General features: G+C 35.2%; 1 protein-coding gene across 9 annotated transcripts in view; it reads right to left on the reverse strand.

The window, feature by feature from the left end:
* Positions 1 to 25,454, reverse strand: part of CTNNA3 (catenin alpha 3) — a 1,664,912-nt gene that overhangs the window by 1,146,428 nt on the left and 493,030 nt on the right. Inside the window, exon 1 of one of the 9 annotated variants that reach the window (XM_072823262.1) lies at positions 18,930 to 19,027. The exons of the other annotated variants lie outside the window; for them this stretch is intronic. The gene's annotated coding sequence lies outside the window, so the exon portion shown is untranslated. Of the gene's footprint in view, positions 1 to 18,929; positions 19,028 to 25,454 lie in introns of those variants that run through there. 9 annotated transcript variants of the gene reach the window in all.

Genomic DNA, 25,454 nt, shown 5'->3' on the forward strand with positions numbered 1-25,454 from the left:
ATCCGGCCCCACATGGGGCTCCTTGCTCAACAGGGAATCTACTTCTCCCTCTGCCTCTGCCCTTCCTCCTGCTTTTTCTCAAATGAATAAATAAAATCTTTGAAAAACAATAAAATCTTTTTTTAAAAAAAAGGTACTTCACTTCATCACTATATATGTCATTTGGAAAACAGTAACTCCAAAATGAACTGATTTTTTAAGAATCATTCTAGAATGTTATCTCCCTGGGTTTACAAAACTAATATCCCCTCTGGAATTTTCTCTACTATAATCACTTGTAGGCTGTACTGTGCAGAACTACAGTTTAGAGTTGCCTTGGGCAAGAACATTTGCCTCTTTTTCCTTTAACAGTGTTAAACCCTTGACAATATTTTTAAATAATCAAAGGTTTAACTTTTCCAATTTCTTCTTCAGTATTACACTGGCAAAGGTTTGGGTATTAAGTCAGGTAGAAATCAATATTCCTTATGTAATGCTTGATGCTAGAAGGTGTCTACCATAAAAATAAGTAAGTGTCTTGAGCAAGCACAAAGTATTTTTTCATACACAAACACATATATGGGGGTGAAAAAAAACTTTATGCCTCAAGCCCTTAAGATTTAAAAACTATAGCAAAAAGGAATACAATTACTCATACTGGTAAAGTGATTACTTCTAACACAAAGGTCCCCCTTACCTTTTCTTTCTAAACATAGAAAATTGAAAAATTAATGTAAGTAGGAATTGGGCTGATCATGAAAAAAGCATAAATTAAAAATGTGCATTAACTTAAAATATATCTGACCATATCAATTATAAAAGACTGCAAATATAAGGGAGGGAAAAAAAAGAACTGTGAAAATTAGACTGCTCATTCATTTGGAACCTTTGATAAAAAGCACTCTATCTTCCTTAGACTGTCAACCCCCCTGAGGAAGGGACTGTGACATTTTGTATTAATCTCTAAACAGCACTTGCCTCTTTACTGCACCTGTGACAGTATTTCATAATAAAAAATTTTCAGATTTTTAAATGGAACCATTTTCATTAACTAAAAAACTAACAAGATGTTTGCCATCCCAATTGCTTAGAACATTAACCATTTCATTTCAAATGTCACCATTTTGCTCGCCAAACTTACTTCTTTGCCTGATTTAAGTTAAAAAGTATCTGAGGGAGACCTGGGTGGCAGAGTTGAGCATTCAACTCTTGATTTCAACTCAGGTCATGATCTCAGGGTTGTTAAGATTGAGCCCTGCATCACACTTTGTGCTCAGCGTGACGTCTGCTTGGATTCTCTCTCTCTCTCTCTTTCTGCCTCTGCCCACTCATGCTCATACTCACCTTGTTCACTCTTCGTCTTTCTCTAAGTAAATAAATAAAATATTTTTTAAAAAGTATCTGAAATCAGAAATCACTTTAAAATTTAGTTGTTAATTGTCTTTCAGTCATGTACTTTTAATGACCAACAACTCTGACACTGTAGTTTACTAACCACAAAAGAAAAAAAAGAAAAAGAGTTATGGATTAAATCAAATACATCCTTCAATTAAATATCAGATGCAAAGTCAAATAGAACTTGCCCATGTTTACATAAGAAGCTATAAAATGTACACAATAATGAGACATGAATAATTAGTACTACAGAGATGAGAAAAAGCTTAAAATCTAGGCCTTTACAATAGAAAGAGCACTTGGAATTTGCTGTATAGTAAATTTCAGTGCTTTTACTCCAACTCTATGAGTCCCTGTGTAATCCCAAGATGGCATCTTGTATTCAATGGATAGATAAAACCAAAGGCATCTTTCAGTTTGTATTAAAGCAAAAAACATAACAAAACAAAAACCATGTCCAGCTTTGGGGAAAAAGAAAAGGCAACCAGAAAATGGCCAGAGCACTGAGGAATTATACTAGAACTGGGGAAATCACCAAAATCTAAAGAAAGCCAATTTACCAATTCAGGGAGGCCATTCTCCAAAGACTGTCTCCATCTTATTTCTTAGAAAAAGAGATCTTCTGCTCACAGTATGTTCAACTTCAGCAAGGATATCTCAGCTTGAGTAACCAGAATGCAAATTATAATTGCACATATGCCAATTACCATGAGCTAAGCCACCCTGATTACTAAATATTCTCTTACATTTCCTGATTTCCTGGCATCAGAAATCTCTACCAATTTCAGGATTTTTCTCTTAAAGTAAATACTGAAGAGAACAAAACAATTAACTCCATTATTTCCATCTTTTATTAAATAGCATATAACCTATACAGACTTGTATAAAAAAATCTTCCAATGAACAACTTTAAAATGATCAGGTCTCATTTGAAAGTATAGACCAACTGTCCTTGCTCATAAGAAAAAAATAAAATCAGTGCTTTTAGATGTACCCTACCATCATCATGGAAACACAACAGAAAGAAAGATATTAAAGAGACTCTCTCAATATTATGAGTAGAAAACCTCTGATTGATACCCAGTCCCATTCACAGAGTTAGCAAGCATCCACTGATCATTATCTGTAGCCAGCCACTGTGCTAATGCAATATATCCCCACCAGAATTAGGCCTGTTAAGGAGTCATCTGTAAGAGAAAATTCCTACCTGGTATTGTCCACTCAGAAAAATAAATCTTTACCATAACAGTCTGCCCAGACCTATATAAAAGCATACCTAGAAATTTTTTGATTTATGAAATCAGGAAGACTTCTGAAAAGTACTGCCCCATGCTTTGAAATTTGAACTGTAAAGACTCTGAGGCATTAATTTTAAACACATATATGCACACATATACAACATCAGTTAAGAAAACTTGATGAGGTCCTAATGTCATCTCCTTCTAGTTCCTCCTTACTAATCAGCTGATTAAGAAGCATTCACTTTTTTGGCTAATGAACGGTATAGCCATGCTTCTCAAACAAGATCACACATAAAAACTACCATGGATGTTTCCTAAAATTCCAGTCTTAGGACCCAAATCCTAGAGATTATAACACAGTCATTCAAAATAGGCTCTATAAATCTGTATTTTAATGTGCAAGCTACATGATTCTGATATTTGTGCTCTTTAGGCCTTTGGGCCTACGGTGTCCATTCAGGTTGGATCAGGACCTCTTATACCTCTCAGTTCTGCTGACCCTTTTTTTAATTGAAAAATCACTTTATACAAGCTTTTTTAAATTTCAAAATGTTTTATAGAAATGGTAGCTTCTCTTTATAACCTATAAATGATTTGGTCTGCTTGTGTGTCCTTAGGGCATTCCCTCTCATCCAGATGTTCTTTGTCTCATAGCAGTAAAGCAGCCATGTCTTCCACACTCCATTCTTTCTAGTGCTCTCCAAGGCGATGAGGAAGGAAGGGATTTCTTTTAGAGCAGGAAAAAAATGTGCCTGGTTAGAGTCCCCTCAAAGGCAATAACATGATACACATTAAAATACCCTTGGGGTTTATAACCTAGCCACATCATACCCACCATCACATGAGCCACATTTGGTGCTAGGAATACAAAGGTGAAAATAGGCAGCACCAGTTTTCAAAAAACCTGTCATCTGATGGGGGACTATCAGGTAATATATGTAAAACCAGTTACAACAATGCCTGGAACAAACTCATACCTACATAATAACTATTATGATTTTTTGTTATTATTCAAAAATATTGTGTTGGATAAGGTATATGTAGCAGTCATTTTGCTGGTTGTCAGCAGACACAGATGAACAAAGGAGACATGGTCCTTCCATCAGTGGTGCTATGTAAAAATCACCATTTATCAGATGTCTCCATCCCTTCCAGTGGTCAGAGATAAGTCTTCATCATTTTTGTGTTCCCAGCACTTAGTATAGGACCTGACACCCAGAGCCAGACATATGGAGTTTCTCAAAAATGATTACAAAACAAACGCAAGATGTCTTGATCAGAGAGACAAAATACATGTGACATGGTAACATGCAACAGCATTACATACACAGGAACTATGAACCAGTGGCTAGAACCCCAGTTAAGAAAGAAGTGAGATGAGATACAGCTGAAAAAAGGCAAGGCCAGCTCAGTAAGGGCCTTATACCATGAGAAAGACTTTAACTTCATCTTCAGGGCAATGGGGAGACACAAAACAGTTTCAAGCAGGGAGTATTATGCTCATATTTCCATTTCAAAAAGCATATTCTGTAAACTGTGGAGAGCACTGGAAGAAAATTAAACTAAAGGTGGAAAATAAGATGCTATTTTCCGTAATCTAGGGAAGATGTGATGAGAGTTTGATTAAAGGAAGCAGCAGTGTAAATATAGAGAAAAGAGAGAGAGAAATTAAGACAGTACATCTGACAGGCCAACAGGATAGTAGCATTTGAGAAAAAGATAGGAATCTAATATTAACCCAAGATTTCTAAGTATATCACAAATCATTAAGTGAGATACTATAATAGGATGATTATTGAGGTGACAAAATGGAGATCATGTGCTTAGTTTTAAGCTTGCTAAGATATCCATGAAATCAAGGAGGAAACCCAGCATTTGGTAGGTTATATACAACTAGGTACCTAGAAAAATAATAGAAACTGATCTTCAATGGAAATATATATATAACCTTGTAAAAAAGAAGAGATCCTGTTTCCAGGGAGATAAAAAGGATATAGTGTTTTTATAGGTATAAAATGTGTGTAAAATATAGAAGGAGTTGAAGGAATTCATAATACGTAATAACTACCTCTAATATTTTAGGGAAGATCATCAACTCCATGTAAATTAGAGAGATGAAGATTAGAGATTAAAGTGGTTAGTGAAGGCTTTCAAGGCATGAAAAAAATAGGCCTATCAAGGACACATATGGCCTGGATACATACCAGTCAATATGCTCTAGCTAAGTCTATAAAACACTAATTTGTAGAAGTATCAACACAGAGGAATAAAGAAGGTAAATTTTTGGATTTATTCAAAATTGAAACATCACTGAGTCAGTGGTGCAGAACTACAGTGAAGCAAAGGAGTGGAGAGACCTGCATTCCTACAGGAGCATTTACTCACAGGAACTAATAAACCCAATACAGAAAAAAAGGGTAAGTAGAAGAGAAAATTAATAGTAGACTTTGGAAAAAATAAAAGAAACAAGAGAATAATTTCTGAATGAATTTGGAGAGTAAATATAACAGGTAAATTTGAAAGACAAGAAGCTTTCATTAGAAATTGAGTTACTGTAGTTTAAGATTTCAGAGACTGGAAATTCTATGCAAATATAAGATCCAACATAGAGTCATATGAAGGGAAGTTGAAATGTACATTTTTCAGAATTTGTAGGCAACCAATTCTGTGCTTGCTATTTTACATATCTCCTCATTTAATTATCTATTTTTATAGATGAAGAAAACAAAGATGAGTAAAGCTACATGACTTGCCCAAAGTGGCACAGCTAGTGAGGAGCAGGGATATAAACTCTAACTTATTTAACTCTGAAGCATATATCTTTCCACTATAAGATACCAACTGCCCAGTGTGAGAAGGCTGCTAAGGAAGAGTAGGGCAAAAGTTACTAGGTTTGAGTAAGTAAAAGAACTCCCAGACTAATGGTAAATGTGGCAATCCATATAAACACCTTGATAAACATCACACCCAATGGATGGCTGAATTTTGAACGAAAAAGTCTACTAAGTCAATTCCATAATCATTGAAAAATACATAAAAGTGATAATGAAGTTGGTAAATGACTGCAACGAATAGGCGTTGGTAGCCCATGGAGAATTCTGTTGCACATTAGCACCAGAATGAATGAGAAACAAGACAGAAAAGTATATTAATACAGTTTATCATGAATTTCCTCATAAAATAATATAGTGGACACTGGAATGCTGATGTAGCCACCCTCCCAGCCCTTCACATGAAAAAGCAAAGAGACTGAAGTTTCGAGCCACCCTGGATCTGATGGCTTATTCAGTCCCTCCTAGTTTCATAGACCACTACACTTTGAGCATTCATCAAGAGGACAAGGGAGGCCCTAGGACCTGCATTCACTAAGTTTTATCCTCAGTATACAAGTATCCTGTGCATTTTTTCCTTGACAGTTTGGTGGTAGGCCAGATGGAAAGTAACCTTAAACTAAGATCAAATCATTCTAGTCTTCTAATCTGTAATAATTGCTGAGGAACTAGTTAGCTTAGGATAGGGGACAGGATGACCAAAACTTACAAACTTCAGAAAAAGAGGTTTTCACATGACAGAAAAGGCACATTCTGTGGAGGTAGTAGTAAAGAGCAAAGTGATTGAATGCCCACTAACACCTCTAAGATAATGGAAAAAGATGAGGAAGGGTGTTTTTCAAGGAGGCTGAGTTAGTTTTCAAGGCTATATGGTTCTAAGGAACAATGGGAAGGATTTGGAGATAGAAAAGAGAGGATAAGTCTAGAGGTACAAGAATAAAGCAGTATATTAATAAGATTATTACTGAGTATGGGTGACTCTGAAGGCCTGTATTTTGTAAGGTTACCACAGATAGAAAGGAATAAAAGAATGATGGAACTAATGAATTTCAGGGTTTTCCTTCTATCTCTGATATAATGCATATATACTTTTCAGCTGTGTATAATTCCCGTTTCACAAAAAAAATAAACTTTTTTTTTTTTTGCATCACAACAAACTTATCAGGTATATGCAGTGATACCAACGGACACACATGTCTTAGAATATTAGGATGACCATTTTAACCTCCCATACCAAAACATTGGTTTAAATCTCAAAGATCGCTCATAATCTCACAGATATATCAATTTTCCTTATAATCAAAAAATATTAATAGTTATTCATTCAAAATCCCTTTGACCCAGTTATTTAAGTTCCTATTCTATTATATATTGGCAAAACAGACTTCATAGGCATTGCAAAAGAATGAAAGCAAGTTTTCCTTTTTTTTAAGAATTTTTTTAAATTTTTATTTATTTATGATAGTCACACAGAGAGAGAGAGAGAGGGGCAGAGACACAGGCAGAGGGAGAAGCAGGCTCCATGCACCGGGAGCCCGACGTGGGATTCGATTCCGGGTCTCCAGGATCGCGCCCTGGGACAAAGGCGCTAAACCGCTGCGCCACCCAGGGATCCCACAAGTTTCCTTTTTGATTGACTCACGTATGTCTCTTTTAAGGTTCAAATAATAACTATGGATTGTTCTTATAGTCATGTATTAAGATTTGGAGAACAAGATCACTTTAACTCTTCCTTTGCGTTTTAATCATTTAGCATTTCAATCACATCCTTTTTAAACTTTTAACTTTCCAGGCTAAACAACACTATTTTTCTGGTTTGGGAAGTTGTTTTATTTTGTTACTTTTTGCTTGTCTGTTTGGTTTTAGTTTTGGTTTGGGGGTTTTTGTTTTGTTTTATTTTTTTGGTCAGCCATTGAATATTTCCATTACTTTTGAAATAATGTCTATTTTTTCAATGTTACTATTATAATATTATATTCTCTCGTATGGTGTAATGACTATTATACCATATGTTTCATTAAAGTTTTATCGAATTTGAATTTTTAGAAAGTCAATTTCTTCCTGGAAAGGAAATCAGTAAAAAGAGAAACAAAACAATAGTACACATAGAGAAAAGAAGAAAAAAATGACTATCTTCTAATTACCAACACTACTAGGAAGAGTTTGTAATATATATATATATATATATATATATATATATATATATATATATATCACAAGAGTTTTCATTTTCTCGCTTTCACCAGCTTTTGGCCATATTTTCAATAAATATTCCACATTGAATAAAACCAAGGAAAAAATACTCTACAAAAAGGCCCTGAATTGTAAGGTGACATAAGCTTCCTCCAAACATACTGAAAAAAAAGAAACTGTTTAATCTGTAAACCCAGCACAGCAAATCTTGCTAAAGTGAAAATATAGAGAGAAATCTTTGTAGGGAGGAGTAAAAGCCAAATTGCCTTAGGATTTGGGGGATAAATACCAAAAGGACAGGGATGACATGACTCATTTCCTCCAAAAGAAGCAATAATGAGTATGAATTCAGCTTTTCATGAAGTGGTAGGAGGCGAGCGCTGGGACTCCGTAAGAACAGCCCCCAAGCAATACTTCAACATGGTGGTAAAAGCAGCTCTGCCACTATTTCTTACTTGCTCTACTATATGTGGCTCAAGGCTATAGGTTGAGTGAGAAGTAGTAGGATGGACCCTAAAGTTCAGAAAGGCAGAATGCCCAGGCCAACAGGCCTACAGAAATACAACAATGGTGTGGCATGAACAGCATGTCGGCAGACGATCTCTCTGGGAATGCTGAGACAGTATCTAAAGGTAGATGAGTAGGTCTGTTAGCTATTGTGGTAAAAGTTTTACATACTGCATTTGACATGGAAAAACAATTTTAGTTTTGCTGCTGTATTTTCAAAAAATATACAATTCAACTGAGCCCCTCAGTCATGTTTCAATTTTACTGATTTCATTAATCTCCCAAATTGTATTAATCTTCATATTTTGAAGCATAATTCTTTCATCTAACAACTTATCAACTTATTTTCATATAAGTTTCTAAATCTCTTACTAGGGGTATGAGAGAGTTTAAAATGCCTACTCCTACATTCAAGTTAGAGAAAGCTTTATTTTTGTAACAAATCATGACATAAAACCCATCTGACCCTACCCACTCCAAAATCCTGTCTCACTTTCACAACTAATTTTGAAGTAACACATACATCTTTTCTCTCTACATAATGTTCCTTTGTCACAGCTGCTGAATACAATGAACTAACAAAAGTCCTGAAATTGTGTAGGCTTGGTAAGAGCAACTGCACAGGAATGAATGTGTTTAACTCCTTTTTTCAAAAAAAGAAAAAATGGAAAGGAGTCTAAACAGTGTTAGCCTGTCTCCCACCTTAGCCTTGTTAATTTAGTGATTATATATCTATTAAAGAGGAGGATTTGTATGAGTAATCATGGAATATGCCAGATTGTTACATCTAGTGATAAAAAATGTATTATATAATTTATTTTATATATTTAGATAAGTAGATGTTAATATAACTCTAGAATAAAAGGCCCTAAGATTCAAGCTTATTCATAAAATTATGTGATTTCTCTGTATATGTGATATTCTGGGCATAGTCATTTACTTATAAAATAAGAAAGTATAGCATTTTATGACAGGAAGAGATTTCACAATTCATTATTATTTAGTTCTTCTCAGATGCACCTCTGAGAAGGAAGGAACACTAGATTTATAAGAGTGTATTTGCGCAGGGTGTATTTTAAAGTTAGTGGAATCTATAGTGGAAGTAAAATAGTTAAAATGCATAAGAACTCGTAGAATTAACAAAGATTCAGAACTAGGAAGCACAGACCCAAGTCCCATTCACAGGTGCTTGTGCATATATTTGTGCATGTGTACATACATACACACATATACACACACACAAAGGTGGCAGTGGATCCTTCAGACATCACGGAACAACCTAAGTGGGTATTAAAAACCAAATTTCCCAAGATAAAATAGAAATACCATTTTACATATATAAGTCATATTCTTTAGTAGATCATAATTGTAGCGGACTAAATAAGTGACTCAAAGATCCCTGTCTCTGAAAATTCATTGAAACTTTGCTACCTACACAGATAACTTACAGAAATGGGCATATCAAATATTCCTTAATCAGCTTTAATATTTGTTTCTTTTTTTCCTTTTAGAGAGAATGGATATTAAGTATCCTGCACAGTGCCTGAGACAACATTCATACAGGTTCATTAAGTGATAAGATATTGGGATCCCTGGGTAGTTTGGTGGTTTAGCTCCTGCCTTCGGCTCCGGGTGTGATCCTGGAGTCCCAGGATCGAGTCCTGCATCAGGCTCCCTGCATGGAGACTGCTTCTCCCTCTGTGTGTGTCTCTGCCTCTCTCTCTCTGTGTGTCTCTCATGAATAAATAAATAAAATCTTTTTTAAAAAGTTTTATTTATTCATGAGAGACACACATATATAAAAAAGTGATAGATATTTAAAGCAGACATTGTCTTATCTTCCAGTCCTTCACTTCTAACAAATATTCCTTCCAACCAAAGGGTTTGAATGTCAACTGCCATCCTCTCAGATGATTTTCCCATTGTTGAGTGCCTAACCCAAACTGGGTTATCAGAAATGCATTATATACAGAAAAAAAGAAATTAGCTTTATTTATTCTGTTCTGTGTATATTGGTCTGTCCATTACTATTCATGTATTTCCCTATGTGGAATATCCTAGAGATGTTATAGAAATTCAGTTTCCTAAGTTATCTCTCTGAGAGGGTAGAATTGTAGAAAAGTTACTTTTAAACTATTTTTCTTAGGACCAGAGATAAGCCTGACCTTGGGATGCCCTGATATATTTAGTTGACATATCTGTAAATATGAAATAATAAAAATATGCTCTTACAGATTTTCAGGTACACTAGTATAATAAGCTAGAGTATAAAAACAAGGGATATGTATGCATGTGATTTTAAAATTCAATATTATGACCACTATATTTTAAGTTCAAATTTAATTCAAAAATATAACAAATTTAAAAGCCAATGTAAACCCATATTTTAGTGGATGCTGAAATAGGGGGGTAGATAATGTTTAATGTTTAATTACAATGTTTATAAGACAGAATACCATCACAGTATAAAATTTTAAGAATCATAAAAAGTTGAATGCTTGAACTTTTATCCTAACAGAAAATTTTTATTAACTCAAAGGGGATTCTCTGAAAAATATATTAATTTTTCCTAATGAATATCATGGGATTTTCTAAGTCTACATTAGACACTCAAGACTTTGATCTGTTAGAGTACCTGGGTGGCTCAAGTGGTTGAGCCTCTGCCTTCGGCTCAGGGCATGATCCTGGAGTCCTGGGATGGAGTCCCACATCGGGTTTCCTGTGTGGAGCCTGCTTCTCTCTCTACCTATGTCTCTGCCTCTCTCTCTCTCTGTCTCATGAATAAATAAAACCTTTAAAAAAACAAAAGGACTTTGATCTGTTTAGGAAGTGCTTTCTTTAACTCTTTGAGGAATTTTTTAGAAGCCTCAGAATGAGACTATATTAGGATAACTCTGACTAGAGATACAGTAGAATGATGAATGATGAGATATTCCTTATCTTTGGACACCTCCCTTATCATTTCTGGCCTATTATACAACACATATCTCATCTCTTCATTCAACCTGCAATTCCAAATAGCCATAAAAAGAAAATATCTTAAAACTAATAATCTCCTTCTGCTCTATAATTGTGATTATAAAATAGCAGTTATATAAAATTCTCTTATTGTGTGTTATACTTAATACATTTAAGGACTTTATCTAAATGTTTAGACAAATTTTCAGTATTCAATGTTTATTTTCTTTTAGGATCAGAATGGGCTGCATTAATAGTCTCACTTTAACACACACAAACTCATTCAATTCATGTTAATTAATAATTATATGCAACTAGTTTATAAATTATTTGCATATAACACAGATCTATCTAATGACTAGAATTTAAAATAAATTAAAAACCTCAAATCTACTAATTATATGTACAAAGAAAAGTAACCTATAAACTAGAAAAAACAAGTATAATTTAAAAGAAGCCTTAAGTGGGGTGCCTGGCTGTCTTAGTCCGTTAAGCATCTGACTCTTGGTTTCAGCTTAAGTAATGATCTTATGGATTGTGAGATCAGGTCTGCATCAGGCTCTGTCTCAGCAGGGAGTCTGCTTGAAGATTCTCTTCCTCTACCCCTCCCCCGACTCTAACTACCTCTCTGTCTCTCTCTCTGAAATTAATTAATTAATTAATTAAACTAAATAAATAAACTTTTAAAAGAAATAAAAGAAGGCTTAACTAAAAATATATTTAGTTTCTAACTCAATGTGATCCAATAAAAAAACACTGTTATATGGTACAAACTTCTGGTTATAAAATAAATAAATCACAGGAATGAAAAGTATAGTACAGGGAATATAGTCAATATTATAATAACTTTGTATGGTGAAAGATGGTAACCACACTTATCTTGATGAGCTTTCATAATATACATAATTGTTGGATCACTAATGTTATACACCTAAGACTAATATAATCTGTTAACTATAATTAGAAAAATTTTTTAGAGTTTTTATTAAAAGAAAATCATTGTGATATTAGTAAAAATGATAAATCAGAACTCTTTTTGGTACCATATATACTAACATTCAAAGAGTAAATCATTCTAAGAGTAAGACAAGGAGAAGTACCATCTTCCCTCTTTACCTGGAAGGGGACCTCAAAAGGACATTGCAGTAGCATGTGTGAACAATGCCTTCTACTTCCATGGAGTCATGGTTATATGACATTTTGTCTTTACCTATCATTAATGAATGAGGTATTGACCATATTGACAGAACAGGGAATGAGAAGTGTACATAGAAAAACAATTAAAATGATCCCATTCATGAGAGTAGAATCAAGAGCTAAGAAAATAAACTAAGAATCCCTACTCTCAGAACATTAAAATGTTACATCACCTCAATGTAGGGACATGCACTCTTGCCATCTCGAAAATAGTATTTGGTGATCAGAGCCAGATAAAGGAATCCAAACTATTTGTTTTTATACTCAGCTCTGCCATTTAAGCATAGTCTAATCATCCAACTCTGGATATTACTGTAAAAAAAAAAAATCTCTAAAATGCACACCATGAAATAACACTTACTAGCCTAAAAGGAATGTTGCTAGGCTTAATTAATGCTTGCAAAAGCACTGTAAGTTTTTTATAAACAAGTGCTATATAATTGCAAAATCTCTATTACTGTTCTATCATCTCCTCAGCCAAAGCAAGTTTTGGCCTCCCAGGATTGCTTGGCAGCAAAATAAATCTGACGTCATTCTTCTAATTCCAATTGGCAGACCAGCTGTGCCATTATCCCCAGACAGAGTGGTCATGTACGGTAATACGCACATTATGTGTCTATGACCAAGCCAAAATTACCCCCTTGGAACAGAGTTCAGCCTCTGAGAATGCAGAGTTGAGAAGACCCGCTGGGTTCAGCAGACCAGTAGTAGTGAGGGACATTTTAGTCTGATAATGGCCCTAAATTACTGATATCAACTTAGTGCCTGAGACTCAGGGCAAAAACAGCTATTTTCATTCTATGTGAACATTTACCAAAAATATGAATGCAGCTGCCTTAGTCTTCATTTTCTTCTCTGTTTTTATGGAATATTTAAGATCATGACTATAAATACAGATAAAATTTATATAAAACATCAAATTAAATGGAAAGCATTTTATATATATATTTTAAATCTATGCTTTTTCTTATTTATAGATTATAGAGACATATAAAACCCAGGCCCCAAGCCAATTGACAGTTTAATAAACACAACTGCATAGTTGTGTATTTTCAGGTATAAAATATACCAAAATGAAGTGAGCCTGGTAATTCAGGGTATATTACTTACAGCAACAGCTTGGTACAATTTTTCCATATACTTGATTTATGAAAACAAACTCATATTCTTCAAAGAGAAGATTCATCTTCTTATACAAAGTTAATCTTTATGAAAATGAAAAAATGTTTTCTGAACCAAGAGGAAAATAACATTTATTAAGCCTTTGTACATATATATGGAAAGAGACAGAGTTTATGAAGAATAAAAAACTAATTCTATAATCCCTTTGCTCAATAACTGCCTGTTGACATTTTTTTAAAGTTGAACATGGTCAAAGTTAGTAAAGTGAAAGTTACCTTTTCAACTCCCATAGCTCTCTCTCTTCCAAAAAATAATCATTTTTAATAGTTTCATGATTGTCCTTCCAGAAAACATGCTTTATGCACAAATCAGTATACGTCTATAAAGTGCATATGTTTGCACATCCAATTTTGGTTTTCCAATTACAAACAGTAAACTGCCTGGATCAAAGGGCACATGTATTTTACTTTGCCAGATATTCCAAACATATTTTGCCAAGCAAAAATTCATCTTTTATAAAATTAATCTTTAGACAAATCAAAGAAAACATGTATTGAACCCAGGGAAAATAATGTAATATTCATCTGAAAGAAGAAAGGGATAGTCTACAAGGAAATGTACTAACTTCCTGACTTCCTGCCCCAGTTCCCTTTTACTTTGAAAAACTAGATCTCACCTATACATCTCACTTAATTCTAGTACCAGTCTTTCCCTACTTGGGACAAGTGTGGATAGTCAAATGTGCTGACTATCTGACCTTTCATCTTGGTCCCATCCTGACTTTACCATAGTTCTAAAAAAGGGACTTTTGCTTTATTCCAGTAACTGGGTCTTTGCTCCTATGTCTTAGTTCCTTATTGTCTCATGCCACACTTGATCCTACAACAATAAGAATCTTTTCTTTAAGAATTTCCAAGAACTGGAGTCCTGATAGTGAATCCCAATCCCAATAGATGGCTTTCTGAAATCCATTCTTTATGAAATTCCCTGCAAACATAGTAGAATTTCTTCTACCTATTGTCTATTGTTAGACTTCCTTCATGATATTGCTATGGCCAGTTGCTTCAATCTGACCATCCATCCCATGATGGGCCTCTAAAATCCTATTAGCAATAAAATGAGTTTTGGCATGATGAAAGGCAACTTGGGAGATTTCTACTATAATATGGTATTATACAAATTCATGCTGATTTCTTGGTAATTCAATTCCTTTTTGTAACTTGAGTACTTCAAAGACATTCTTTTCTTTATTCCACTGAAGTACCACTGAGTTAATGAGCGTGTGATAGAATAAACTGTAGCCTGTGGCAGCAAATAACAAAAGCAACCCTAAAAATGCTCCTTCAGAGAAAATGACCACCCAAAAAACCTGGCTGATCAAATTAAAAAGTAAAATTGTTTCATGTGCCTATATTGATACTTGAGTACAAGATAAAAGTCTACATTTCTTAATGAAAATTCAAGTATCCAAATGGCATTTACTCACTGTGGTCAGAGATTCTTAGTTACTTCATTTGTTATCGATGCCTTTATTAGACCACTTTCTCCCAAAGCTATTTGCCAGGATGATCCATTGTTCTGCTCCTCCCCATTCCTCAGGTCAAGACTTTCTACACTAGAAAGCCAAAACTCAATGTTGAGAGTAGCAGTAAACTTATCTTCACCCTGTGTTATAACCTTCTTCTGATGTCCCCAGGGATATGTGCCAACAGCCCAGTATTCCTAGCTCTTCGATATATATCTGGATATTTCTGAAGCCACTGCACCAGTTGGTGTTCCAGGCCCACAAGAAGAAGGAAAAGAACTTTGTGCCCTAACCTATTTGTTTTCCCTCTGTCTCTTTTCTTCCCACAGTCCTTCAGGTGAGAAAGAGTCAGCTTTGCTTGTACTTTCCCCTTCCCATGGATTTGGAACTTCCTCCTGCTTAAGGCAAGAGGACAGGTCTAGGGCTTTCTCTTTCCTCCTTATCATATCTTCTTTTGTCCAATTCCTGTATCAATTAACTCAAAACAATTAATTGGGGAGGGGAGTGGAGGAGAGACAGAAAAGCTTAGTAATAAGGGAGCTAAATTGGGAGCATTTTTTATATTCACTATTATCCTAAATTAATAGTTTCAGGGGAAAAAAAGGCACCACATGTGGAAAGAGCTAGAGGTTTATTCAGCAAATACCTCTAATATTTATTTACATTTCTTGGTTCTTACCATATTGAGGATTTATTCTACCTTGAAGGCTTCGAAAAATGTCACTTTAGAAAGGGTTTTCTGGGGGAAAAAATGTCTCCCTCGGCCTAATATATTTCAAGTGTCATCAGGTGTTCCAAATGTGAATTACTAACTATTGTACTAAATCATCTCCCATGAATCCATGAACTGCACCCACCCCCTCTCATACACAATAATCAGATACTTCCTTGAAAGTTACATTGAGGGGATCCCTGGGTGGCGCAGCGGTTTAGCACCTGCCTTTGGCCCAGGGCGCGATCCTGGAGACCCGAGATCAAATCCCACATCGGGCTCCCAGTGCATGGAGCCTGCTTCTCCCTCTGCCTAAGTCTCTGCCTCTCTCTCTCACTCTGTGTGACTATCATAAATAAATAAAGATTAAAAAAAAAAAAGAAAGTTACATTGAAATAATGTTAAAATGACCTGGATCAAAAGCTTTAGGTGATGAATAGGGCTTAGGAAAAGCAAACCTTTAATTATTCTCTGCATTCACTACATAGCCCTCTGTGAATTGTAAAAATTTTAATAATATATCCTTAGTTAGATAACCAATAGGCACATAGGAATTCTCTAAATGATCCATGGGGATAGAATTATTATAGTAGTGAAGTAAAATCTTTGACTAAAGTACCAAAATGTCAATCCTAGTCCCCTATGTTCTCCAGGTTGTATAGCATTAGCTTGTTATACAGCTTAAGGACATCTTAGGGAGATAAAGTAGGTCATTCCTGAGGTTTAGAACTAAGGCTAAGTTTGGGTGGAGGTTCCAGATATACTAGAGTCCCCACATTATGCCTTATTTCCAGTGATACCAGTAAAATACCAAAACAGAATGAGAGAAGAAAGAGGAGTTTCGACTCACTGCTGAGCATATGTTAAGTGACTTCTTTCCCTGAACATCATTTTTTGGAGATAAGAAACTAGGTTCAAGTGATAATGAAGACTTTAGTGCTAATTTTCTGATCTAATTAAGAATAAAATCTCTATTAGATATCAATATATATATCTTGAAGAGAGTAGCAAAGAGATATACAAAAAAGTCCACATTCTCTTTGCTTCAAAAATATAGATGAACCTTCGCACAAAAATATATACACAACTCTGCCCAAGCATATCATAACTACATATATCATAGCACTCACATATATCCTCTCAGACATCAAACAAAATCATTTAAAAAGGTCAGCTGATAACCATTTGGGACTCCCAAATTATGTAATTCTGTAGAATGGCAAGCACATAGAATTTGTGGGATTTAAAAGAAAGATGTCTGCATAGGTTAGACTTTTCCAGTCTTTTGTTAGGCCAATCAGACATTCCCCAAATTTTAAGGAAAATATTTTATATCCAGAAGTTCTGGAAAATCCATGTACTATAATTTTATAATTAAATAACATGGAAAGCTCTCAAAATAGTAACTAGCACTGAGTAAGTACTATCTAAATGTTGGTCAACTAAATAAATATTGCACTAAAGCACAAAATGTATCCTTTGCTTCCAAGGTCAAACAACAATAATAGCCTGCTGAATCTAACAGTAGGAGATGAACAACGTTGAGAATAAATTGAGATAAATGAGAAAAGGAAGATATTTTTGTCTTCATCCTATCCTGGTCTTCAGTGTATGTGGGCTTTTAAATCAAAACAGTACATTTTATTCTACAATTGTATTTCTCTCTCTCTCTCTCTCTCTTTTTTTTTTTTTTTTTTGCTCTTCTTTTTTCTTAATTAAGCTCTCTTTTTCTCTGGTCCCCGGGAAATTTCAAGTTTGATTCAATGATGACCTCAGAAGTACAAAAATAAGAAAATAAAAAATATGAGAACATAATTCTTTTTTGTAATTTGCTAATATTGAAGCTGTGTAGGTGGACCATTTAGATATCAACTGCATTTTCTACAACCTGATATAATATCAATTAATTAAGCATCAAAACATATGTAAGAGTTACTATTGTCTCTTCAAGAGCCTCTGAATAAAAGCAATACTAGTGAGGTGGGTGGACATCCTCAAAAAGTTAGGAGGACCTGACAGTATCTGAATCTAGCCCTTATGATGAAAAAGCACTGGAAAAGATTTATCTGCCAGAATATCTGTTCCATTTACTATTATCTGCCCCAAATTCTATTTATTTAGATCATAAATACAGTTTATTCTTTAAGAGTTCTCATTTTTTTCTTCAGGTGCTATACAAAGATATCATTAAAACAAACATTTCACTCCGAAGACTTCTTCAAAGATTCTAAGCATGATTTGTCACTTTATGCATTTTTCCATAGCATTCAACTCATAGCCCAAGAAAACATATCACATCATATCATGATTAGATCTATGTGTCTTTCTGCTGTATTATAAATTGACCGAGAAAGTCTTTTTGTAATATCCTTTAGTTCCTTTTATTGAGGGTAGGGGCTGTCACACATACAACATCCAAAATTGGTGCCTTGTAGATAAGTGGCCCAGGAGCATCTCTTCCACCATAGTTTAAGGACCACTCTAAATAGGTCAAAACTTACTAAAACACAAAACAGTCTTCACAATTATGGTATTTAATAGAATACTAAAATTGTTCTTGTCACAATATAGCAACAGTTACAACACTAAGAGATGTCTGTTTCCTTTCTCAATTCCTATAAACTAATTAATTTTCATATCATTCAGATAACCTTAAAAATTTTATCCCTATCTTTATTTTGTTATTTGTTTACAAAGAATCTGATTTTAGAGAAAATAAACCTTCAGAAAGACATGAACTTTTGTCAACTGAAAATAATTAGATTTGACAGGATGATTTACTTATTGTATGTCGTTGAAATACATACTATTGACTCAATCTTTAGTTCCAGAAACTCCTATAAAGAGATGTCTCAGAGGTTCTAGTTCAAGATGGTGATGTAGGAAGACCTTGAACTCACCTTCTTCATAGAACACACCAAATTACACCTATTTATAGAGCAATTGCTCCTGAATAAGAACTGAGGGCTGATTAAACAGCTTATGCACAATAAAAGATAGAAGAGCAAAAAAGAACTGCAAGAGAGACAGAGACATAGTAACAAAGGAAACTGCCCCTCCCCCAAAACTGTAACTGCATTGGGGAGGGATAATCCTGAGGGACCAGAAACAGATTTGTCCGTCCTTGGACACAGGAAAAAAAGCCATGGTTTAAAAGAGCAACTAAGTTTATTTAAAAAGCCAGCCCTCGAACTGTGCCAAATGGCCAAGGAGCAGTTGGAAACTTCTCTGGGTCAGAGGGACTGAAGAGCAACACGGTTTACACTCACCCTTTTGCCTTCAAATCACAGATTGGAGCAGGGTCTGGATATTATAGCTGGCTTTCTGTTTCAGCGAGCCCTGGGTCCTCTAGCCCACACGAGTCCAGTCATGCTGGGACACAGAAAAAAAGTTGCAGTTTGAGAGAGCAACTATTTGGAGTTCCTGGCTGGCTCAGTCAATAGAGCATGGCACTCTTGATCTCAGAGTCCTGAGTCCAAGCCCCATATTGGGCATCGAGCTTACTTAAAAACAAACAAACAAGCAAATAAATAAATAAGTAGCTACTAACTTATAAAAAGAACCAGCCCTACAACCCCACCAGTGAGGGGAGTTGCTGGAATGCTCTCTGGGTTGATACACTTGGTTTACACTCCCCTTCCACCTTAATAATGTAAATGAGAACAGAGCTGGAGCAACCTAACCAGCCTTCTGCCTCAGCAAACCCTGGGCCTGTAGTTCATACCAGTCCCAGGTGTACCAACAAGATGACCACAGAGCACTGCATGCAGGGACACCCCTTGTTAGTGTTCACAACAGTTCCAGCCTTAATATCAAGGTGACACAGGTGCACAACACTCCAGGCCCATACCATTTCAGCTTTAGATGACATGTGAGGCACACCTGATACACAGAGCTTTGGAACCTCCTAGCTAATGTCTGCTTCAGATCCAACCACCATGCTGGCACCCCCCACAATGAGCACTCTAGGACACTCAGGTATCCTGCCAGGTCATATTTTGTGTGAGAGCTAGGAACCATACCACTCAGCACATTTTAGCTCTAGCTGTCCTGTCAGGGTACCCCCACACACATGAAGCACCACAGGAACCCCTGGCATAGACCCCACCCTGGCTCCAGCCACCCCTCCAGGGCACCCTTCATGCGGAGAGTTTTGAAACACACCTGTCTACACCTACTTCAGCTTCAGTTATCCTTCCAAGGTGCCCTCTGTATGCAGAGCCCCAAGACACCCTGATTTGTACACACTCCAGCTGCAGGTGTCCTGCCAGGGTACCCTCAGTGGGCAGAACATAGGATACCCCAGCCTGCTTCTACTTGAAACATTGAAAGTCAAACAAAATGGGTAACCAGAAAAATATGCTTAAAAAAAAAGAACAAGACAAAACCTCAGAAAAAGAACTAAATGAAACAGATAAGCAATAGCCTATTTATAAAGATGATCACTGGGCTGGATAGAAGAATGGAGGAACTTAGTGAGAACTTCATAAGAAGATAGGAAATATACAAGAGAATCAATCAAAGTTGAAGAACATAATAACCAAAATAAAAATATACTAAAGGGAATCAACAGTAGATTAGCAGATGCAGAAGAATGTATGAGTAACCTGGAAGACAGGATAATAGAAATTATCCAAGCTGAACAGCAAAAAGGGAAAAGAACGTAAAACAATCCAAAAACAACAGAATACACATTCTACTAAAATGCACATGGAACATTATCCAGAATAGACCACATGTTAGCTACAGAAAAAGCCTCAATAAATTTAAGAAAATTGAAATAATACCATGCATCTTCTCTGACCACAAATGTACGAAACTAGAAATCAAACAAAAGAAGAAAAATGGAAAAACACAAACATGAAAAGACTAAAGAACATGATAATAAAAACCGAATGGGGCAATGAAGAAATTAAAACACAAATAAAAAAAAAATTGGGATGCCTGGGTGACTCAGTGGTTGAGCATCTGCCTTTGGCTCAGGGCATGATACCGGGGTCCTGGGATTGAGTCCTGCATTGGGCTCCCCGCAGGGAGCCTACTTCTTCCTCTGCCTATGTCTCTGCCTCTCTCTGTGTGTCTCTTGTGAATAAATAAATGAAATCTTTAAAGAAAATTTATGGAGACAAATATAATAAAAACACAACAATCCAAAATTTGGGAAAAAGTGAAAACATTTCTAAAGAAATATAGCAACACAAGCCTACCTCAAAAAACAAGAAAAAGTTCAAATAAAAACCTAACCTTACACCTAAAGGAACTAGAAAAAGAAAAAAGCCCATGGTTAGTTTATAAAGACATAAATAATAAAGATTAGAGCAGAAACAAATGAAATATAGACAAAAAAAAAAAAAACAATAGAAAAAATCAATGAAATCCTTAGCCAGACTTATCAAGAAAAAAGGAGAAAAGACTCAAATAAATAAAATCAGAAATGAAAGAAAAGAAATAACAGAAATACCACATAATACCACATAAATATGAAGGATTATTAGGCAGTATTATGAGAAATTATATCCCAACAAATTGGACAACTGAGAAGAAATGGATAAATTCATAAAAACATACAATCTTCCAAACTGAAGCAGGAAGAAATAAAAAATCTGAAGAAACCAATTATTAATAATGAAAATGAATTGGTAATCAAAAATACACCAAAAATTAAAGTCTATCAAACACTTAAGGAAGAGTTAATACCTATTTTCCTTAAGACATTCCAAAAAAAGGAAGAGGAAGGAAAGAATCCAATTTTTTTTATTGGAGTTCAACTTGCCAACATATAGCATAACACCCAGTGCTCATCCCGTCAAGTGCCCCCTCAGTGCCCATCATCCAGTCACCCCAAACCCCACCACCTCCCTTTCCACTACCCCTTGTTCCTTTCCCAGAGTTAGGAGTCTCTCATGTTCTGTTTCCCTCCCTGATATTTCCGACTCATTTTCTATCCTTTCCCTTTATTCCCTTTCACTATTTTGTATATTCCCCAAATAAATGAGACCATATAATGTTTGTCCTTCTCCAACTGACTTACTTCACTCAGCAGAATACCCTCCAGTTCCATCCACGTTGAACAAATGGTGAGTATTTCTCGTTTCTAATGGCTGACCACAGCTTCTTTATCCATTCATCTTTTGATGGACACCGAGGCTCTTTGCACAGTTTAGCTATTGTGGACATTGCTGCTATAAACATTGGGGTGCAGGTGTCCTGCCATTTCACTGGATCCGTATCTTTGGGGTAAATCCCCAGCAGTGCAATTGATGGGTTGTAGGGCAGTTCTATTTTTAAGTCTTTGAGGAGCCTCCACACAGTTTTCCAGACTGGCTGCACCAGTTCATGTTCCCACCAACAGTGCAAGAGGGTTCCCCTTTCTCCACATCCTCTCCAACATTTGTTATTTCCTGTCTCTTTATCTTTGGAATTTGCAAGCTTCACTATTAAATGTCGAGGTGTTGAAAGGTTTTTATTGATTTTAGGTGGGGATCTCTCTATCTCCTGGATCTGAATGCCTGTTTCCCTCCCCAAATTAGGGAAATTCTCAGCTATGATTTGTTCAAATATGCTTTTGGTCCTCTGTCTCTTTGGGCGCCCTCTGGAACCCCAATTAAACGTAGATTTTTTTCCTTCTGAGGCTGTCATTTATTTCCCTTAACCTTTCGTCATGGTCTTTTAATTGTTTTTCTCTTTTTTCCTCAGCTTCCTTCCTTGCCATCAACCTGTCTTCTATGTCGCTCACTCTTTCTTCTACCTCGTTAACCCTTGTTGTTAGGACCTCCAGTTTGGATTGTATCTCATTCAATTGATATTTAATTTCGGCCTGATTAGATCCAAATTCTGCAGTCATTAAGTCTCTTGAATCCTTTATGCTTTTTCCAGAGCCATCAGTAGTTTTATCATTGTGCTGCTGAATTGGCTTTCTGACATTGAATTGTAATCCAAATTCTGTAACTCTGTGGCAGAGAGTACTGTTTCTGATTCTTTCTTTTGTGGTGAGTTCTTCCTTCTGGTCATTTTGCTCAGTGCACAGTGGCTAACAATGAGTTGTACTTTTTAAAAGCACAAACCTCTCTGGCATTCCAGCTGTTCTCTCTTTAAATCTGGGTTGAATTCATAGGTTTTCAGGATGATTTGAAAGTTATATAGGTAAGTTAGTGGGGACAGGTGACTTGGGGATGCTACTCCTCCACCATCTTGCCCTGCCCCCAAATTCCAAATTCTTTTATAAGACCAGCATTTCTGACACCAAAACCAAAGACACCAGGGAAAAAAAAAAAAAAAAAGATAACTATAGGTCAATATCCCCATTGAACATAGTTGCAAAAATCTTCAGCAAAATATTAATAAACCACATTAAATAACATATTTAAAAAATCATTCACCATGATCAGTTAGTATTAATTCAGGGATGCATGGATGGTATAATATTCACAAATCAATCAACGTAATACATCACAATAACAAAATAAAGAATAAAAATCATGATTACCAAAAAAAAAATCATATGATCATTTCAATAGATGCAGAAAAAAGCATCTAACAAAATTCAACATTTATTCATGATAAAGCTCTCAACGTTTTCAGAAGAAACATAACATAATAAAGGCCATATATGAAAAATCCACAGCTAATATCATACTCAATGGTAAAAAACAGAATTTTTCTCCTAAGGCCAGGAGCAAGACAAGGATGTCCACTCTTTCCACTTTTATTCAACACAGTACTAGAAGTCCTAGCCACAAGAATCAGACAACAAAAAGAAATACAAGGCAATCATATTGGTAAGGAAAAAATAAGCTGTCACTATTTGCAGATGACACAAAATTATATATAGATAATCCTAAAGATGCCACCAAAATGCTATCAAAATTTTTTAATCCAGTAAGGTTTCAGAATAAAAATTAATTCCCAGAAATTGGTAGCATTTCTTTATACTAATAACAAAGTAGCAGAAAAAGAAATCAAGAAAACAATTCCATTTACAACTGAACCAAAAAGAATAAAATACTTAGGTATAAAATTAAGCAAGGATATAGAAAACTTATACTCTGAGAACTATAAAATACTAATGAAATAAATTAACAGGATGACACAAATGGGAAGATAAGCCTTGCTCATTAATCCAAAGAATTCATATTGTTAAATATCCATACTACCAAAAGTAATCTACAGATTTCATGCAATCTCTATCAAAATACCAATATCATTTTTCACAGAAGTATAACAAACAACACTAAAATTTGTACAGAACCACAAAAGACCCCAAGAAACCAAAACGATCTTTACAAAGAACTAGGCTGGAGGTTCCACAACCCCAGATTTCAAGGTATATTACAAAGCTATAGTAATCAAGACATCATGGTACTGATACAAAAACAAACATATAGATCAATGGAACAGAATAGAGTCCAGACATAAACCCACTTATATGGCCAATTAATCTATGATAAAGGACATAGGAATATATAAATTAATCTATGATAAAGGACACAGGAATATATAATGAGGAAAAGACAGTCTCTTCAATAAATGGTGCTGGAAAAACTTGACAGCTACATGCAAAAGAATGAAATTGGACCACATTCTACTACCATTCACAAAAATAAACTCAAAATGGATTAAGGACCTAAATATGAGACCTGAAACCATAAAAATCCTAGGAGAGAACACAGTAGTAATTTCTCTGATATTGGCCATGGCAACATTTTTCTAGATATATCTCTCAGGGTAAGGGAAACAAACACAAAAATAAACTATTGGAACGACATCAAAATAAAAAGCTTTTGCACAGTGAAGGAAACCATCAGCAAAACAAAAGGCAACTACTGAATGGAAAAAGTTATTTGCAAAAAAAAAAAAAAAAGGGAAAAAGTTATTTGCAAATGGTATATACAATAAGGAGTTAATATCCCTTATCACTAAAGAACTTATACAACCCAACACTCCAAAACAAACCAAAAAAAAAAAAAAAAAAAAATCTGAATAAACAAATGGGCAGAGGACCTGAATAGACATTCTTCCAAAGAAGACATATGAATAGCCAACAGACACATAAAAAGCTGTTCAACGTCACTAATCATCAGGAAAATACAAATCAAAACCACAATAAGATATCACCTCACACCTCTAAGGACAGCTGAAATCAAAGACAAATATTAAATGTTGGCAAGGATGTGGAGAAAAGGGAGCTCTCATCCACTGATGGTGATAAGATAAACTGGTGCAGTCAGTGTGAAAAATAGTAATTTTCAAAAAATTAAAAACAGAAATTCCATATGATCCAATAATTCCACTACTGGATTTTTACCCAAAGAAAATGAAAACACTAATTCAAAAAGATATGTGCACTCCTATGTTCATTGTATGCAGCATTATTTACAATAGAAAAAAACCAAAGTGTCCATCAATAGATGAATGGATAAGGAAGATGTTGTAATAAATACACACACACACACATATATATATAAACAATGGAATATATAAATATAACAATGGAATGTCATGTAGCCATAAAATGGGATGAGATCTTGCCATTTGTGACAACATGGATAGAGTTAAAGGGTACTTGCTAAGTAAAATAAGTCAGACTGAGAAAGATAAATATTATATGACTTCACTATATATAGAATCTAAGAAAACACAGCAAATGAATAAACAAACAAAAAGTGGAATCATACTTATAAATACTGAGAACAGGGCAGCGCAGGTGGCTCAGCGGTTTAGCACCGCCTTTAGCACAGAGTGTGATCCTGGAGACCCTGGATCGAGTCCTACGTCAGGCTTCCTGCATGGAGCCT

Source organism: Canis lupus, chromosome 4 (assembly GCF_048164855.1).
Source record: "Canis lupus baileyi chromosome 4, mCanLup2.hap1, whole genome shotgun sequence".
NCBI lineage: Eukaryota > Metazoa > Chordata > Mammalia > Carnivora > Canidae > Canis > Canis lupus.